Below are 4,924 nucleotides of genomic sequence, written 5' to 3'. Positions count from 1 at the left end.
GCGCTTTACAACAGTTACAGGGCATGTTATACCCAGATACAAAGATGCATACAATTCCGAAATACAGATACTGATAGGTCCCAATGCCAGAGAGATCAGGTTAGAGGTCTAGCTGGCGTAGAGTCAAGGCAGAGTAAGGAGTCAATTCCAGCGCTCCAACAGCTCCTATTGGTTCACTAGGGATCGATCGAGGAACAGGGTTTTGAGTTGGCTTTTGAAATTTGCAAAGGAGGGAATAGTTCTGATGTGGGAAGGAATAGAGTTCCATATTTTGGGCGCTGTGAGAGGGAAGGACAGAAAATAAAGCTAGGAGGTCTTATGTGAGGTTGAATGGTGGCGTCATTTATTGGAAACAACAAAAAGGAAAACAAAAGTCCATGGATCTGGTAGGATGGGGGTATGGGAGTCTTCTGCTTCTTGGGTGTTGAGGGTGGCTCTTTTCTTCTTGTGGGGTGGCGATGAGACACAATCCCCGGAGTATGGAAGAAAGAAGAGAAAGCGGTAAAGCAAAAGGTCTTCAAAATGCTTAATAACGCAAGAAGCACACGTTCCACCACCGGAAGGGGAAAAAGGGGGGGAAATTGTGGGAAAACGGAGAAGAAAACGTATGCGTGAAAACCGAAAGGAAAGCAAAACTATATTCTGAAAACTTGACCGTCCTTCTGGTCAGTTTTTCCTCTTTCTCCTTCGTTATCGAGGAGACTCGTACTAGCGTGAAGAGTATACACATTCAAGTGAGGCACACGAGTGAGGCACAATTGTGAAGGCTTTTACATAGAACGTGCGCAAGGTAGTGAGTAAATGGCATGTGGGGAATGTCAAAAGGGGATCAGTGAGGGGGGGAAAGGAAAACAAAACGTGCTTGTTACACTACCCGTGCCCCTAGAGTCCCGTGGACTCACCTCCCGCCTCCCGTCCCGATATTATCCCTAGCCCAATCCCACGTACCGCTGTGGCCACAGCTCTCTGGAGCTGCGGCGGCAAGAAAGCGTCCTCCGGGGGGTGTCCACCACTCTTCGGACCACTTCTCCCGTTCGGTGCTGCTTTGTGCCGCGTCTGCTTCTCTTCCTGGTTCCCGGCGTCCCTCTGCGTCTGCTTCTCTTCCTGGTTCCTGGCGTTCCTGCGCGTCTGCTTCTCTTCCTGGTTCCCGGCGTCCCTCTACGTCTGCTTCCTCGATGATCCGCACTCTCTCCTCATTTGTTCGCGACCTGGAACACCTCCTGTTGGTGTTTTCCGCTTTTTCAATCGAAGTTCCCGCCTTTCGAGTCCATACGGCCCCTTGGGATAGGTGAGCATCTAGGAGGGGGCGTTCCTGCTCCTGTGGGCGAGAAGGGCTGGATAGATTTAACCCTTTCCAGGTTACGCTCTGATCAGAACAAGGCTGCCTCATTATGTTAGGAGATTGAAGGGTAGCCGGTGTTGGGGTGACCTTTTCCTTACATCCGCGTTTCCGGCAAAGGATCTTGCCGCTGTTTTTTGTTTACGAGCTTTCCGTGGTATGAGTAGAAGGGTTTTTGAGCTTCTTAGGTTCCTGTTTTGTCCTGCTTTTTTGAGTTTGGCTGCCAGGTATTGCCGGTGTGTAGGGCTTTGTGAGTGAGGTAGGCTGTTCTGAAGTTAGCCCGCATTTCTACTGGGAGCCATTTGAGTTCTCTGAGTGCCGGTGACTTATGCTCATATTTCTTGAGTTCAGTGACCATTCCGGCAGCCGCGTTGAGAGTAGTTTTTAGTGGAGCAAGATGTGCTTTTGGAATTCCTGTGAGGACTGCATTACTGTAATCTAGTCTTGATAGCACCAATGATTGAGTGGCTTGTTCGAGATCTTTGGGCGGGATGAAAGGTTTTATTTATTCAATAACTTCAGGGTGAGGAAGGCGCTCTTAGCTGAGTTCTTAATATGTTTGGTCATGTCCAGTTGCGGGTCTAGCGTGATGCCTAGTGATTTTACAGAGTCAGCCAGGGTGAGGTTTCCATTGAGCTCATCGGCTCATCGATAGCTTTTAGCCAATCCACCATTTGGGGGTTCTCTACTTTGTTCAATATGAGGAGTAATTCAATTTCGTCAGGATTCAATTTTAAGTGATTGTTTGACAACCAGAGTTGTACTTCCTTCAGTATGCCATTGAGTCTTTGAATGTCCTTAGCAGAGGAGATTTCCAAGTAGATCTGCGTATCGTCCGCATACAGGTGGAAGGGTATGTTAGCTTTTTTAAGTAGGGTAGTGAGGGGTTGCATGTATATGTTGAATAGTTGAGGGGAGAGCACTGATCCTTGAGGAACTCCCCTGTTGACTGGGTGAAGGTCAGACTCTAAGCTTTTGATTTTGATTCTCTGGGAGCGATTGTGTAAGAAGGAGGAGAACCATTTGAGGACTACCTCATCAAGCCCGGCCATTTCTTGAAGAGCCTGTATGAGGAACTTGTGATCTACCATGTCGAATGCTGCCGATAGGTCGCGGAGAATAAGGAGACAGCATTGATCTGAGTCCAGAGATTTGTGGATGTCATCAATGATGTTGAGGATCACGGATTCTGTGCTGCAGCCTTTCCTGAAGCCCGATTGATGAGGGTCAAGAAGGTTGATACTGTCCATGTGTTGAGTTAGTTGATGAAGAACACATCTTTCTAAGATTTTTTGATAGAAGAGGCAGGTTGGAGACGGGCCTGTAGTTGTTCAGATCGGACGTATCTAGACCAGGTTTTTTCAGCAATGGGGTGACTTGACCCACTTTGAGGCAGTCTGGGACGATTTTGCTTTTTAGGGAGCTGTTTATAATCTTGCACCAGGGTCAGGCTAAGGTGCATTTCAGTTTTTTAGTCAATTGCGCAGGAAGAGGGTCTAAGACGTGCGCGTAGGGCTTGGAGTTGGAGATCAAGTTGACTATCTCGGCTTCAGGAATGGGGTGGAAGAGTAACCAGGGTTTGGTGTGGGGTTAGATGGGGGAGCCTTGTGAACCAGCCGTGCAGCTATTGTAAAGGAAAGGGGTGTTAGGGACCAGAAAGAGCTCGATCTTGGAGATCTTGTCATCGAAGAAGTTGGCAAAGTCATCGCAAAGTTCTTTGGATGCCTGCACTGTGGATGTCACTGGTTTGGATGTTTGTTGTCTGATTATATTGAAGAGCTCCTTGGGTCTATTCTTTGCATTGTCCAGTACGGAGCGGAAGAATGTGGATTTTTTGTTCTTGATGTGGCTGTTGTACTTCTTCCTGACTGATCTGAGTTGATCGCGGTGGATACTAGTAGGATTGTTCCACCAGCGTATTTCTGAGGCTCTTAATTGTCTCCTTTCTTCATTTATGTCTGAGTCAAACCCTGATCTGGAAGGAATAACTCTGATTTTCTTTCTCTTCGAAGGGTGCTAGTTGGTCAAGCAAGGCCCCCATATTCGCGTTGTAGAGCGAGGAGAGGTCTGTTGTAGAGAGATGCTCATTGTCGCTGGGGAGGAGCGTGCTTAGACTTTCTTCCATGACATCCAGTAGAACCTTGGTGAGATTTCTAGACCATTTGGGTGGGTCTGGTGCGGAAGGCCGGTATAGCACTCTTTGGTTGATGTGGAATAGGATCATGTGGTGATCCAACCAGTCCACAGGTAGAATGTAATCAATTGTGATTGCATCTCGATGAGCGGTGATAGCATCTAAGGTTGCTCCTTTGTTGTGAGTTTCCTCTGTACAATGTTGGTATAGGTTATTGACACATAGAAAATTTGAGTTAGCGTGTTGCTCGAATCGTTCCATCGTAGGTTCAGATCACCCAGGATTAGGTTGTGTGCGTCTTCGAGTGCACAATGTGCAATCAGGTCGGAGAAGTGTTCCCCGAATGTGGGAGTGTTACCTGGTGGGTGGTAGAGAAGGTGACAAAGTATTGGATTGTTGTTACTTAATTTTGATGTTGACAATAAGGCATTCAAAGGAGTTGTATTTCCATGAGTCCGTTTCCATGATGTCGATGTGGTCCTTGTCAATGATAGCTACACCTCCCCCTCGTTGGTCTTTCCTATCTTTGTTGATGATATTAAAACCTGGGGGCACGAGCAAGTCTAGGTATGGTGGTGAGATCTCATTTAGCCAAGTCTCCGTGATGAATGCAATGTCTATGTCTTGAGAGAGGATGGCTTCTGCTAAATCTGTTGCATTTTTAATGGCTGATCTGCAATTAATGAGCATGCAGTTGGTGGAGAACCCTATTTTGCTGAGATTGTTTCCAGGTGGGGCCCTAGGTATGGTGGTGAGGAGGGAAGGGGGTCTGGGTGTTTTTGTGAGGGGGTGGACTCATCTGAAGCCTGTGATCACTTGAATTTTGAAGTTAGAGGAGGCTGTGGGAGGAGAATTGTATGTGGAGGCTAGAACTGATGCTTCTTCATAAGACATTGCAGCTATGGTTCTAGTAAGTCTACGTGTCTGGGTCTCGTCTTCCTTTCTTAGGAGACTCTGTATCTGGGCAGCCGGGGCTATGATTCTTGTGTGACTCGGTGGCAAGGTCTCTGTGTCAGTTCTAGTGGCACACTGTAACCGGTTCACGTGTGTGTTTGTGACCCTTGTAGGGTGAATTGGAAGGTTTGGGTTGGTCAAAATAGGGGTCCTGGGTCTGGATTGCTGGGGTTTTTGGGATTTGTCGAGGATGTCATTTAGGCCCAGTAGTATTATTTCTAACTGGCTTTCTAAGAGGGTCAGGCGGTGCGCCATGTTTTCCGTAGCTGGGGAGATGACGTCTGGGTTAGGGCCTTCTCGTGGGGCGGGTGTCTTTTGCTGTTTGGGTCTCTTGCTGTTTGTGTTGTTTTGCTGCCTCTCTTTTCAGCCCTCTGTAAGGGATGCCAAGGGTCGTGACGAGAATTCAACCTTGTGATTTGCGCAGGGGTGGCATAGTGGTCGGGGGACGTGATTTCTGTAGGGGTGACATAAAGGTTGGTGGCCAGAGCCCGCGGTGC

The sequence above is a fragment of the Lissotriton helveticus genome, chromosome 5_1 (genome assembly GCF_964261635.1).
Source record: "Lissotriton helveticus chromosome 5_1, aLisHel1.1, whole genome shotgun sequence".
Classification (NCBI taxonomy): domain Eukaryota; kingdom Metazoa; phylum Chordata; class Amphibia; order Caudata; family Salamandridae; genus Lissotriton; species Lissotriton helveticus.
This window is presented reverse-complemented; position numbering follows the sequence as displayed.